This window comes from Gopherus evgoodei, chromosome 11 (assembly GCF_007399415.2).
Source record: "Gopherus evgoodei ecotype Sinaloan lineage chromosome 11, rGopEvg1_v1.p, whole genome shotgun sequence".
NCBI classification, from domain to species: Eukaryota; Metazoa; Chordata; order Testudines; family Testudinidae; genus Gopherus; species Gopherus evgoodei.
The window spans coordinates 12,768,671-12,784,533 of NC_044332.1; the positions used below are offsets into that span (position 1 = coordinate 12,768,671).

General features: G+C 43.1%; 1 protein-coding gene across 1 annotated transcript in view; it reads right to left on the bottom strand.

The window, feature by feature from the left end:
* The window catches only part of SPAG16 (sperm associated antigen 16), an 844,823-nt gene that overhangs the window by 289,996 nt on the left and 538,964 nt on the right, over positions 1–15,863 (bottom strand).

Below are 15,863 nucleotides of genomic sequence, written 5' to 3' on the forward strand. Positions count from 1 at the left end.
CCTCCTGTGTATCACTTAGCACCCTCCAGTCACCACTCCCCACACACACTAATCCCAACAACTGGAATTAGACCAGGGGTTGGCAACCTTTCAGAAGTGGAGTGCCGAGTCTTAATTTATTCACTCTAATTTAAGGTTTTGCGTGCCAGTAATACATTTTAACGTTTTTTAGAAGGTCTCTTTCTATAAGTCTATAATATATAACTAAACTATTGTTGTATGTAAAGTAAATAAGGTTTTTAAAATGTTTAAGAAGCTTTATCTAAAATTAAATTAAAATGCAGAGCCCCCCGGGCTCGTGGCCAGGACCCGGATAGTGAGTGTGCCTCTGAAAATCAGCTCATGTGCTGCCTTCGGCCCACTTGCCATAGGTTGCCTACCCCTGAATTAGACCAAAGTCTTAGGGCTCTCAGGAAATTAAACTACTGTGTGGGTGAATCTTGTCTTAAAGATCCAGCAAACACTGGGTTTGTTAGACTGGTGGAGGATGTATTGTCCAGAGTTGATGACTCTGTTGAGAACATCCTTCCATCAGCCTCTCTGACATGAAAATGTGAGGACTGTGAACAGCTGCAGTACTGACCTCAAGGATCACAGCAGGACATCACTCCTAAGAGTATATTCAGACTGATGACAAACTAAGATATTCAGTCTTCTGTGCTTTGTAACAGAATGGCCTTTCTTACATCTATTACTTCCTCCCCCTCTTTCTTTTCCAATAGATGTCTGACAGATTGCTGCGTAAACATGCGTACTGAGACAGCTTGAAAAATGTGTCCCATTTATTGGATAGATCTTAAAGGCTCACTTGGCATTATGAAATATTGTCAAAGGATATGGCTGCACTGCAAAACAAACAAACAAACAAAAACCAAAACCAAACACGGCAGCGAGTTTCAGAGCTAAGGTCAAGTGACTCAGGTTCATGCTACAGGGCTAAAAGTAACAGTGTAGACGTTCAGGCTCAGGCTGGTGGTAAGGTTCCAGGACTTTACACCTCACTAGATTTCAGAGCCTGGGTTCCAGCCTGAGCCCAAATGTTTATACTGTTATTTTTATCTCTATAGTATAAACTCTTTAAGCCCAAATCAGTTGATGAGGTCTCTCTTTGCTGTGCAAATGTACCCTAAGTATAGTTTTAGGCCATTTTTAACAAGTGGTTTCGACCTGCTATTTCAATCAAAAAATCATTGTAAAACCAATTACACCCCACGTCAAGAAGAAACTTTTTAAAGTTACATCTCCCTGCAGTTTTAAAACCATGGGGCCCAATGATGCTATGCAAATGCAAATATTTCCAAGCATAAAAGCATCTAGTATGAGTAAGGGTTGCAGGATGAGACCCTAATTTTGCCAAATTGCTATGAGCAAATGTGTTATTATTAATGAATCATTTGCCCTTTTAATAATTCAAGCTAATTCTGATTTCAAAGGACATACAAAAGTAACACAGTGATGAGCTATTATTCCTTTTATTCATTTATATAGACAACATTTTGGGTGATGGGAGGGAAATTTACTAAAAAAAAATATTCTTGGGCTAAGAACATTGAAGTTTTGTTATTCAAAAATAATTTTAAAACGAAACTGGAAACAGCCATAAAATGGATGTGATGGAAAATATAACTGATTCAGAACGACTGCCACATTTATGGTCATTGTGATTCATAATGAGGCTTTATTTACTTACAAACTTTTAAATACACAGTCCCATAAAAGCTCCATGAAACACAAGTTCATTGGCCAAAATTCTGTCTCTCTTGGGGATGTAAGTTCGACATCTGATGTAAGCTGCCCAGAAAACATGTATACATAGGAAAATAGTCTAAATGAATTCCCATTGGCATTCTGGGGTAGTGCAAATAAGGTCTAGTTTTTCTTTCGTAACAAGTGGGAGGGCAGGGTGTGCATCAGTCAAAAACACTGCATGTGAAAGGAAGAGTCCCATGAAGGATAGCTTCTGGTAGTGGTGAGTAAGTGCAAGGAAGGTGTAAAATAAAGGTACCCAATACCACACTTCCTGCAACATTAAGAGTCAGATCCTCACCTGGTGTGAATCAAGTGTAGCTTCATTAAAGTCAATGGGGTTACACCAACTGAGGATTTGCCCCATATCCATGCCATTCCCAAAACACCTGGCAGCATACACAAAGCCCACAGTTGACACACATGCTGTGCAGTGTTGTTGGGAAGGTCTGTTGTCGGACCCAACAGCATTTCATTACTGAAAATACATTTTGAAGTCATGACACCGGCAAACTTGGACAGCACTTAAATAAGTGATCATGAAAATACACATGCCAAATTTAAAAAACCTAAAGTTAGACTCCTAAATCAAAATGGCCTGATTACAAACATATTATACATGAGGGTGTCAAGCTTAAAATTTTTCCAAATTTGTTTTACCAAACTGCAGCATTCACTGCATTTGCAGATACTGAGATAACGTTTTCTTCTCTAGAGATAGACAAGTTTTTAAACATGTGACCACTCTACATCTGTTTGATACAATATTTATCGTTATACTTGCCTGATTTTAATATCTTAAGTTGACATTATATTATACCTATAGCAAATGTTTATCTGTCTATAATATATACACAGACATACAGATCTATGATGTGTTATTTCTATTTTTACTGGAATATATAGTAACTATTCAATGCAAAAATATATTATAAATGCCACATTAACGCTAAGCTAACACTGCCCCAATTATCAGCAGTAATTCTCATTAGGGACTCTACAAGCATAAGATTTATTCACAGGAAAGAAAAAGTTATGGTTAATTAGATGGAGGGCTCTCTCTCCCTCTACCCCTTTCATGGGGTAAACAATATTGACATTTCATGGATTACTAGCAGAACCTTACTAAGCCTGAAGAAGAAATGTACGTGGACATACAAAAGTAATTTAGGTTATACATTAAGATAGATACTTAATATAGGATTCGTTCTTAAGGGCCTGACCCAAAGCACTCTGAAGTCAATGGAAAGTCTCTCATTGAAGCCAGTGAACTTTGTGTAAAACCCCATATGCACAGGGATTTACTGATCCTCAGATTTGGGAATGAGAAGGAATCTTCACCTGGGCATTTGGTCAGAAACCTTGGAGTTTTTCATATCCACCTGAAGCACTGACTTGGGGGAAGGTAGGTGTGTTCCACCTGGCTAATTTCCCACAACTGCAAAATAGGCAGGCAGATGTTGGTGGCCTTATTGTCTAATTCTGTTTCCAGGTGTTTTTATTAATTTTCTGTAAACTGTATTAATAAATTATCATCCATGCATAGACATAAGGTATCACAGTATAGGTACAGGACACAATCCCAATTTTTGCTTTCAGCTCAGACACATGGAAATGTGTGTGCACAATTATGCATGCCAACTATTACAAACTAGGCCTTTTTTCCCCCCTCAATCTCTGAAACAGAATGACTCTCAGCTATAACAGTCCTACATTGATCTAAGAGGGTTCCCCCCCACCCGTTCAGAATTTTTAGAAGAACCAAAGGTTTATTAGGAATAAAATACACTTTATTAAGAGCAGTGCTTCACATTTCATCTCCAGTACAGATTCCATTAAAGCTGTAATTCCCTGCATAGTTTCAAAGGCTACATTTACTTCCTAAAACTACATTTTTTTTTAATTATTAGAGCACAGAGAGTTTTGGAACTATCAGTTTCAGCTTCTGCTGATAGAAATAGAGCATTAACTCTTGCTAAATCTTCATGAACCTTCCCCCACCCCATTCTGCTCTAAATTAAAAGATACAAGATACAAATGCTTTCAGATTTGTGATCAAAGACCATAACTCCCACTCCACATAGCAGGGACCCAACTATTGCCTCTTGGAATGAGCTAAATATTGCCCACGAGACCCTATGAATTGATTGCCATACCATTACCAACTGCATGTACTTACCTTTGACTGCTGGTCTCCACCCTTGATTCCTTTCCCCCATCATTCTATTCTTCCCACCAATTCCCAAGTCTGGTTCAACCCCAACATCTACTTCTCCCATTCTTGCATTCCAAAAAGTTCTATAGATGCACACCATGGACAAAACAGACTCTCTACATTACAAATCCATTATCCTTTCAGCTCCATCATATCTCCTAGAAAACAGCACTACTAATACTCACTGACTGATTCTTACACACCTACAATTAGGATCACAGGCATTTTGTGATTCTGCAGCCAGGAATTTATCCTTGATATTAGTGCCTGTGTCTGTGTCTGTGATTTCTAGCATTCGTTGTTGCAAAACACTTATTTGGTTCACATTTTCAAAGCTACCTGATGCAGTGTTACCTTCCTGAGTCTGAAGTCAGCCTACAACAATGGTTCAGAAAAAGAACTGCCTATTCATCTCCAAGAGGTGTTAACTCTCAACTGTAAACAGGGCAACATAAATGGCAGCATTTCACTGCTGATGATTTCCGAGCAGAAACAACAATTTAATAAGATTATCCCAAGATCTCAAACTGTGTGTCATGACTCCTCCAACTATTAAAAGTCCCAATCCAGCTGTCAAAATCTTCAGCCGCCAATCTGCATCTTGTATGATGCAGTTAAACATTGTCCATATAAAAATCCAGGCATAGTGAAAACTCAGTATGGGATAACATTAAATGAATGAAATTTAAATTCAAAGTTTTAAAAAAATCATATGGGTCACTGTATTGATTCTATAATTGGTTTTCATATTCAGTTTAGTAAAAAATATCCATTTCTAATTCTAAATAGAGATGCTACAGAATTTTTGATCAGCTGTAAGAATAATGGTGTAAAATCTAGGTATGCTACTTTAGCTTTAACTCCAGTTTTCCCAGAAGTATACATTCACTGATAATTTTGTCAATCGTGAATTTCATCGGCCACGATAGTGGCAATTAATTTACCTTTGTTAGCTCTTTGTGAAGTTTCCCACAGTATTCTCTAATCTAGACTAATCTGCATAATGTTCTTATCTCTAAATTTCAAACAAAGAATTAGAGAGGCATGATTTATTACAGATAAGAAATATTCTTCCTTTAATCAAACCAAATTATAAGTAAATCCAGGGATCAGTAATTTACCATTCTTATATCAAGAAGGCAACTTCTAATATGTTACCTCAAAAAAAATCTAATGTTAAATAAATATAGGTAAAATGGAAAAAAATCAACATAATAAAAAGTATAGGCTTTAATCTGTTTCATATTTCTAACATAACATAACAGATCAGATTCCCAGATGGCGTACATTGAGGTAGCTCCATTTACTTCAACCCACTGAGGAACCATCTAAACATTATACTTTTCCATTAGTGCTACAGCAGCAAAGTCCCAGACCAAGAGAAATTAGGACGCTGCATCTGCAACATTTTATTTAACATTAACTGTCTTCTTTTTTAATGCATTTTTCTCACTACTACCTTTAGCTGTTTTAAATAGATATAAGAATTATACAATCTAGTCAATTCTCTTTTTATATATAAATATTTCATTTTCTTGTTTAGTCCCAGGGGCAGAAGTGGGGGCTTAGTGATGTTCCTTTTGGTGGATAGTGCAGCTGCAGTGCAGAAAATTTCAGTATGTTTTTACATTTTTAACATTAATGCAGTTTAAATGTATCTTTTTAGCTTATTCCAGCACCACCCCTGTGCCAGCTGATAGGCCCACAGCCAGCCAGGTGGTCTGCAACTAATGTCTTGTCCCTGCTTATGCAGGGCTGACATCTTCACAAGTGGGGAATACACACAGTTTCTCTCAAAACAGCTGCCTTTAGGCCTCTGCTTATGAATCCACCTCTTGATGCTGGTGATCCTGCCAGTTGTTGGCTTGTCTCTTAAATTGTCTTTTTAGGTAAAGTTTTTGAAAGAGTTTGGGAGAAGTGAATTATGTCATCTGAGTTACACAGGTTTCCCTGATCCCTTTCAGCCTCCATGCATAGCAGTCTCCTTGCTGGATGGAAAACGGTCAGTATGAGTAGATCTCTGAACAGCCTTTCATACTATTGGCCATGAGGTCTTGTTCATGAAGCAAGGGCTGAGGGGAGGGATCCCTCACAGTGACATTGAGAAATTGAGTTTCTGTCCCAAACATTCTTGTGTAGGGTTCTGCAAGCTTCATTCCTATCACCACTTCTTATTCCACATAACATCGAAGGCCCTTTTGTGAGAGAATAGGACTATTTTGCTTGCATGGCCATTCGCTCAGTCTCATTTTCATCATACTAAGATGGTAGTGTTCCTAAGATGTTGGAAGGTGAATAAAAGCAACTTGGTTGATGCTCTCACTCCTGAGGAGATGCTAGTAAAATGCAGGAAGTAGCTAAATCCTAAAGCACAGATTGTCCCCATATTAATGAAGAAGTGTGCCCATTCTAAGATATACAGGTTCAGATTTTATGACATACATAAACTTAATGAAATCTATGCTACTTGCATGTGCCATGAGCCTGCACAGTGCTCTGCAGACACAAAACGAGGTTCCTATCTTGAGAACCTTACAGTCTAATATATAGTAGATGAGCCGAGATTTGTAGGTTGGGGTGATAATTATGGGTCTCCAAACAAGGACAGACAGGGTCAGGGGAAGAGCTTGAGTGACTTTTCCTTAAAGTTTTGTTTCATAACTCTAAGAAGGACAATGGCAACGGGTGGAGGGGGCAACACCTGACTAGAGTTTAACAGTAGAATGCCAGCTGGAGGCATGGAGTTTTCAGGAACAGAGTGAGGTAAATTTCAGTTAAGTTCATTTTGTAAAATAAAGACAACCACCAATTTAAACCATTTTGAAATACAGTCTAAGAAATTTTAAACTATTTTTATTATCATGCTTGAGAAATAATAGCACAAATAAAAATGCAATAAAATCAATCCTAAAGTGCAAAGATAACATTTCTGTTAATTATTATTACTTTACAAGTATGCAATTATTCTAAATCTGGATTTACAGAATTGCTGTACTACTCCCTGTGATAGAGCAGGCTACCTCTGAGTAGGAGAAAAACATTTAATAGCTTTACCCCTTAGGTTAATACCAAAAAAACCTATTTTAGTTGCATTAAAATCCTTCACTGAAACTGTATGGAAAGCCCCCGGGGAAAGGTAAGGAAGAAAAACAAACAACAGCAGGGTGCATACTGCACAGCTGATTTCTTCCTTCTTCTTTCAGACCTCATTACAAAACAGAGACCAGGACACAATATAGGACAGTGGGTATTTGCTGATGGACTCTGTTTTAGCTCATGTGATGGGGCTTGTGGGTGCTGCTGTTTATCCCCTCATACTGCACCATCTGGTGCCGAGAATGTGGCACTGCAGTTTCGCACAGAGGATGGCCAATCCTTAGTTTAGCTGTTTCTTGGTTCTCATTTTGATTTGTTGTGCTTTTTCACATATGTTGTTGGTGGTGGGCCCTTATTACCTCCTACTTAGAGGAGAAAAGGTATAATAATGTTTTAAATTAAAGGGAAAACATTCCACCACATGGAATGGTGGAGGAGGCTAACTGGTTGCAATACAAAAGGGGTGGAGTCAAGGCCCTATTTAACTTGTCTGCAGCTCCTAAGAACTTAGTCTAGATTAGTCTCAGACTTGAAATTCAGAAAGGTCTAGTCTGACCTCCTGAACATTGCAGGTCACAGAACATCACTCTCCCACTCTTGTAATAGAACTCTATCCTCTGGCGAGTTACTAAAACCCACAAATCATCATTTAAAGACTTCAAGTTACACAGAATCCACCATTTACACTATCTTAAACCTAAGAGTGCCCCATGCTGCAGAGGAAGGCAAAACCCCTCTGGGGTCTCTGCCAATCTGACTTGAGGGAAAATTCCTTCCTGACCCCAAATATGATGATCAGTTAGACGCTGAGCACATGGGTAAGACCCCCGGCCAGACACCTGAGAAAGAATTCTCTGTAGTAACTCAGAGCTCTCCCCATCTACTGTCCCATCACCAGCTACTGGAGATATTTGATGCTAGCAGTCCCAGCTCGGCTACCAGTGTTAGATATCAATACCAACTAGATATCATGTATGGCTTAGTTTCTAGCAGAAATTCTTTTATACTTAAGACCGAGGCTGAAAATGTGGTGATGTATTTACTAAATTTTGCTGTTCTGTAAATCAGATTTTTTATAATAGATTTTTTATATGAAAATCCCCTATTTTGTTGCATATAATGCACTCCCAATTTCTTTCTGCCTTCCCTCTCCCTCACTTATTCTATGAATCTACAACACACATCTCTCATGCTATAACTGCAGAATAACACTCCTTTAAAAACAAAACATGAGCCTAGGAAAGAACCTGTTTTCTCAACCTACACAGTGTGTCATTTATCCAGGTAGCTGATGCCACAGAAGGAGTCAGAAATCACAAACATATGAAAAGGTCTTTCTTTTCCTCATTTATCATCAAAACTGGGACAAGAATGAATTAAATTAAAAAGGTTCACGCTCAATCCTAAACTGGCATTTTATTAACCAATTAAGAAACTTCAGGTCCAGCAAACACAGCAGCAAGCACTTGCTGGTCGATGGCAGGCACACTCCTCCTCCTCACAGGAACATAACATAACAGTGGCCAAACTGGGTCACACCAAAGGTCCATTCGGCCCAGTATCCTATCCACCAACAGTGGCCAATGCCAGGTGCCCCAGAGGGAGTGAACCTAACAGGTAGTGATCAAGTGATCTCTGTCCTGCCATCCATCACTACCCTCTGACAAACAGAGACTAGGGACACCATTTCTTACCCATCCTGGCTAATAGCCATTAATGGACTTAAATCCATGAATTTATCCAGATCACTCCAAAATGCAGGGCCCTGGTCCACTCTGGGGAATCCAGTCCTAGCCAGCAGGAAACCTGTGCTCAAAGCACACTAGTCTGTTTCCCTGCTCTCCAATGCTGTGCGGGACTTGGCCCCTATTGAATGCACTCTGACTTTGCTAAATACCCTTAAAAATCAGTTACAAAAAGGAAAAAAAGAAAAGAAAAAAGAAAAGACAAATATGAATCTGTGTCTTTCAGAAAGCTGAGTTCACTGCATTGGGCTAAAAAGATCATGCTGAACAGTGATACATTGCTTCCACTAACCTGTTGACGTCGCTTCTCAGTTACTTCCAAACACTTAGTTGCCCACGTTTTATTGAAAAGCCCAAAAGAATGTTGAACACATTCAGATGAAAAACAAATAAGCGATTTTGTTTGTTTATTAAGGGAAGGAGGAAGGATGAAAGAGTTCAGTTATCTATTTTTGTTAATATAGGCTTTGCACCAAAATACCACTAAAAAACCCTGTTCTCATCGTATTTCTGGCTCAACCAAGTCAGCAATTACTGCTACTTTTAACAAGGAGGTGACACAAAAACTGCCTTCTGGAAGCCTTTGGAAATTATCTCTAAAACTAGTAATGCATAATAAGCCTACTGCAAATTATAGGTATCTTTTCATCTCACTCTTCATAGTAGTTAGAGTCTTTCATAATATGTTTGTGTTTGTCTGTTGTTCAATGACACTGTAATTGGTTTCCTTTCCTCCACTAGCTGGTTGACAAGTGGGTGTGGTGTCCTAGGAAAGCTGTGGCAACAGAAACAGAATGTTCTCTTTGAGAGCCACCTCTCACCTGTTCTATGGGAGACAAGCACTCTGTGAAAGCACTCTGGCTACATTAAAGGGCAGTTGTATTTTAAGACAATGCAGCATCTGCTTATTCAGTTAGACCCCCCTCATGATACAACGTGCTTCAGAAATGAAGAATAGTTGGATATGGTTACACGGCCATGTAGTGGGGTGGACTGCCCCACTCCCTGGGAGGATGGGCTGTGGCAGGCCAGGGAGCCTGCGCAGCCTGGGAGCCAATCAGAAAAGGGCTTATGGGGAGCCAATCAGGGCCCAGATTGGAGGGAACCAATCAGGGCCAGGCTGACCCATATATAAAGGCTGCCCAGAGCAGGAGTGGTCAGTCTGTCCCAGGCCTTTGACAGGGGAAGGTCAGTCTCCAAGGGGGAGACTAGCACTGTGGACAGCACAGTGCTGGGCAGGCTCAGGGAGGCTAGAAGGCTCTAGCCCATAGCTGCCAGGCTGCAGGCCCTGAAGGGAAGGGCCTAGCAGGTGCAAGGGGCTGTAGGGGAAGCAGCCCAGGGGAACAGACTGAGGAGGGGAAAGAAAGAGGACAGCGAGGCTGATGCCAGAAGGTCTCTGGGCTGGGACCCAGAGTAGAGGGTGGGCCTGGGTCCCCCCCTTCCTCCTTGCAGTACATCCAGCCATTGGCTGTAGGGAGTGGCCATTATAGACTATGCCCGATCCCTGACAAGAGAGATTAGATATTGGGGTGTGTGGTTGCACATGGTGGACCTTATTCCCAGATTCTGGACCTTAGCGTCCAAAATTTGGGGGTTAGCATGAAAACCTCCAAGCTTAGTTACCAGCTTGGACCTGGTACTGCTGCCACCACCCAAAAAATTAGAGTGTTTTGGGGCACTCTGGTCCCCCTGAAAAACCTTCCCTGGGGACCACAAGACCCAAATCCCTTGAGTCTCACAACAAAGGGAAATAATCCTGATTCCCTTCCCCCCTCCAGGTGCTCCTGGAGAGATACACAGACACAAGCTCTGTGAAACTACGCAGAGTGAGTCCCCCTCTCCGTTCCCAATCCTGGAACAAAAGCACTTTCCTCTTCACCCAGAGGAAATGCAAAATCAGGCTAGCAATCCAACACACAGCTTTCCCCTGATTTCTTCCTCCCACCAATTCCCTGGTGAGTACAGACTTAATTTCCCTGAAGTAAAGAAAAACTCCAACAGGTCTTAAAAGAAAACTTTATATAAAAAAGAAAGAAAAAATACAAATGTTCTCTCTGTATTAAGATGATACAACACAGGGTCAATTGCTTAAAAGAATATTGAATAAACAGCCTTATTCAAAAAGAATACAAATCAAAGCACCCAGCACTGATATTCATGCAAATACCAAAGAAAAGAAACCATAGAACTTACTATCTGATCTCTTTGTCCTTACACTTAGAAACAGAAGACTAGAAAGTAGAACTACTTCTCCAAAGCTCAGAGGAAACAGGCAGACAGACAAAAGACTCAGAGACACACTTCCCTCCACCCAAAGTTGAAAAAATCCGGTTTCCTGATTGGTTCTCTGGTCAGGTGTTTCAGGTGAAAGAGACATTAACCCTTAGCTATCTGTTTATGACACGCCCCCCAAATTGCAGACAGTGGGGAAGCTCACTGGCGGCAATTTCCTTCTAGAACTTGAAAATAAACAGATTAATACAACACATGCACCTTTACATATACTACTAAGTATATAACTAACAGACTTTTACATTTTAAGAACACTTTTTAACTACTGGATTATGGGAAACTGTCACGGGAGAGTGCATCAGCAACTTTGTTAGAAGCTCCTGTGATGTGTTGAATTTCAAAATCAAAATCTTGGAGAGCTAAACTCCAACGAAGAAGTTTCTTGTTGTTCCCCTTGGCAGTATGAAGCCACTTTAGTGCAGCATGGTCAGTTTGTAGTTGGAACCGCCGTCCCCAAACATATGGGCGTAGCTTTTCCAGGGCGTACACAATGGCATAGCATTCCTTTTCACTGACTGACCAGTGACTTTCCCTCTCAGACAGTTTCTTGCTGAGAAACACGACAGGATGGAAGTTGTGATCTGTTGCTTCCTGCATGAGCACTGCTCCTATACCACGCTCAGATGCATCTGTGGTTACTAGGAATGGTTTGTCAAAATCCGGGGCCCTGAGTACAGGGTCAGACATGAGCGTTGCCTTAAGCTGGGTAAAGGCTTTTTGACACTCATTAGTCCACTTAACGGCATTTGGCTGGGTCTTTTTGGTTAGGTCGGTCAATGGGGCAGCGATTTGGCTGTAGTGTGGTACAAATCGCCTGTAGTATCCGGCCAAGCCTAAAAAGGATTGGACCTGTTTCTTTGACCTTGGGACAGGCCACTTTTGGATAGCATCCACCTTGGCCTGTAGGGGGTTTATGGTTCCTCGACCCACCTGGTGCCCCAGGTAAGTCACTCTGTTTTGGCCTATTTGACACTTTTTGGCCTTAACAGTTAGTCCTGCCTGCCTGATGCGCTCAAAGACCTTTTGCAGGTGTAGTAGGTGTTCGGGCCAGGAGTCTGAAAAAATGGCCACATCATCGAGGTAGGCAACTGCAAATTCTCCCAGTCCAGCTAGTAGACCGTCTACCAGCCTCTGGAAGGTGGCGGGTGCATTTCGAAGGCCGAAAGGAAGGACATTGAATTCATACACCCCCGTATGGGTGACGAATGCTGACCTCTCCTTGGCAGGTTCATCTAGCGGTACTTGCCAGTACCCCTTGGTTAAGTCTATGGTAGAGATGAACTGGGCACGTCCCAACTTTTCCAATAGCTCATCAGTACGTGGCATTGGATAGTTGTCCGGACGAGTTACAGCATTTAGCTTACGGTAGTCCACGCAGAAGCGTATTTCCCCATCTGGTTTGGGTACCAGAACCACTGGAGATGCCCATGCACTGGTAGATGGGCGGATTATACCCATCTGTAGCATGTTCTGGATCTCCCGTTCTATAGCAGCTTGGGCATGAGGAGACACCCGGTAGGGTGGGGTTCTGATTGGGTGAGCATTACCTGTATCAATGGAGTGGTATGCCCGTTCAGTCCGTCCTGGGGTGGCTGAGAACAATGGGGCGAAGCTAGTGCACAGCTCCTTGATTTGTTGCCGCTGCAGACGTTCCAGGGTGGTTGAGAGGTTCACCTCTTGCACGCCACCGTCTTTTTTCCCATCGTAGTAGACACCGTCAGGCCACTCAGCATCATCTCCCTGGACTGTAAACTGACAAACCTGTAAGTCTCTGGAATAGAAAGGCTTGAGAGAATTAACATGGTACACTTTAGGCTTTAGTGGGGACTTGGGAAATGCTATGAGGTAGTTTACAGCTCCCAGGCGCTCTTGGACCGTGAATGGCCCTTCCCATGATGCTTCCATCTTATGGGCCTGTTGCGCCTTCAAGACCATAACCTGGTCTCCTACCTTGAAGGAACGTTCTCTGGCATGTCTGTCATACCAGGCCTTTTGCTCTTCTTGAGCATCCTTTAGGTTCTCTCTAGCAAGGGCTAAAGAGTGTCGGAGGGTGCTTTGTAGGTTGCTTACAAAGTCCAGAATGTTAGTTCCTGGAGAAGGCGTAAACCCCTCCCATTGCTGCTTCACCAACTGTAATGGCCCCTTAACCTCGTGACCATACACCAGTTCAAATGGTGAAAACCCTAAACTGGGATGTGGTACAGCCCTGTAGGCAAACAGCAACTGCTGCAACACTAGGTCCCAATTATTGGAGAATTCGTTGATGAATTTTCTTATCATGGCCCCCAAAGTTCCATTGAACCTTTCCACCAGGCCATTGGTTTGATGGTGGTACGGGGTGGCAACCAAGTGATTCACCCCATGAGTTTCCCACAGTTTTTCCATGGTCCCTGCCAGGAAATTAGACCCTGAATCTGTAAGGATGTCAGAGGGCCAACCTACCCTGGCAAAGATGTCTGTTAGGGCCAGGCACACAGTGTTAGCCCTGGTGTTGCCTAGAGCTACTGCTTCTGGCCATCGGGTAGCAAAGTCCACTAAAGTCAGTACGTACTGCTTTCCTCTGGGCGTCTTTTTTGGAAACGGGCCCAGAATATCCACAGCTACTCGCTGAAATGGGACCTCAATTATGGGGAGTGGCTGGAGAGGGGCCTTGACCTGATCTTGAGGCTTACCCACTCTTTGGCATACCTCACAAGACCGGACATACTTGGCAACATCCTTGCCCATCCCCTCCCAGTGGAAGGACTTCCCCAACCGGTCCTTGGTTCTGTTCACCCCAGCATGGCCACTGGGATGATCATGGGCTAAGCTTAAGAGCTTCCCCCGGTACTTAGTTGGAACCACCAACTGTTTTTGCGGCTGCCATTCTTCCCGGTGTCCACCAGAAAGAATTTCCTTGTATAAAAGTCCTTGGTCTATAACAAACCGGGATCGATTAGAAGAGCTGAGAGGCGGTGGGGTGCTCCGTGCCGCCGCCCACGCTTTCTGAAGGCTGTCATCTGCTTCCTGCTCAGCCTGGAACTGTTCCCTTGAGGCTGGGGTCACCAGTTCTTCCTCAGACCGTGGACTTGGGCTTGGTCCCTCTGGAAGCGATGTAGGTGATGGGGTTGTTTCCGTTGCTGGTGAACCGCTCTCCGCTGGTGCACCTGAGGGTATTTCAGGCTCTGGCTGAGCCTTTTGGGTATGGCTGTCGTGTGCTTCTGCCAGTTCTGGCTCGCTGGCGCCCTCTGGCGTTGAGTTTGAAGATGTGGTTGCACTTGCTGGTGCTGGTTGCTGTTCCAGTTCCGGGCCTGGGACTGGAGATGCTGTGGCTGTTTCAGTGGTAGGCATGGAATCCGGGTCCACTACCTCTGTCTGGGTTTCTGGTAACACAGACGGGGCCTCTGTGGACGGCTCAGGAACAGGAATGGGTCTGGAAGCTTGCCTGGTTTGGCTACGTGTAACCATTCCCACTCTCTTGGCCCGCCTCACCTGGTTGGCCAAGTCTTCCCCTAGTAGCATGGGGATAGGATAATTGTCATAGACTGCAAAAGTCCACATTCCTGACCAGCCTTTGTACTGGACAGGCAGTTGAGCTGTAGGCAAGTCTACAGCTTGTGACATGAAGGGGTAAATTGTAACTTTGGCCTTTGGGTTGATGAATTTGGGGTCAACGAAGGATTGGTGGATAGCTGACACTTGTGCCCCCGTGTCTCTCCACGCAGTAACCTTCTTTCCGCCCACTCTCAAATTTTCCCTTCGCTCCAAGGGTATTTGAGAGGCATCTGGGCCTGGGGATCTTTGGGGTGATGGTGGTGTAATGAATTGCACTCGCATGGTGTTCTTGGGACAGTTGGCCTTGATATGTCCCAGTTCATTACACTTAAAGCATCTTCCATCTGATGGGTCACTGGGCCGAGGTGAGTTACTGGAGACTGGTGAGGTTGAAGAGTAGGGTATCTGTGGCTTTACTTGGGTGGTATGTAGGGTCTTTGGCTGTCCTCGGTTGTAGGGTTTATGGTCTGTGTGCCCCCTGGGGTAATCGTTCCCCTTGACAGTAGCTTTTTTGCTTTCTGCCAGTTCCATCCATTTGGCTCCAATCTCCCCCGCCTCAGCGATAGTTTTGGGATTTCTATCTTGTATGTACCGTGTGATGTCTTCAGGAACACCATCCAAGAACTGCTCCATTTGTATGAGGAGGTTCACGTCTTCCAAGGTTTGAATGTTGTTTCCTGTTAACCAGGCCTCATAGTTTTTTGCAATGTAGTAGGCGTGTTTGGGAAATGACACCTCTGGTTTCCACTTTTGGGTTCTGAAGCGCCGACGGGCATGATCTGGGGTTATCCCCATCCGGTATCTGGCCTTGGTTTGAAAAAGTTTATAGTCATTCATTTGCGGCTTGGGCATTTCAGCTGCCACCTCTGCTAAAGGTCCACTGAGGTGTGGCCTTAATTCTACCATGTACTGGTCTTCGGGGATGCTGTACCCAAGACAGGCTCTTTCAAAATTTTCCAAGAAGGCCTCGGTGTCATCACCTGCCTTGTAGGTGGGAAATTTCCTGTGCTGTGGAGCAATAATGGGCGATGGGTTGTTAGGATTGGCTGGAGTCTGTTGCTTAGCCTTTTCTAATTCCATGGCCTGTTGGTGGGCTTCCCTCTGGAGTTCTATCTGTCTTCTGTGGGCTAACTCTTCTTCTTCTAGTTTTCTTTTGTGTGCTGCCTCTTTGGCTTGTTCTTCTCTTTCTTTCATCTCCATTTGTCGCCTGTGTTCAGCTTCTTTGAATTGGTCTT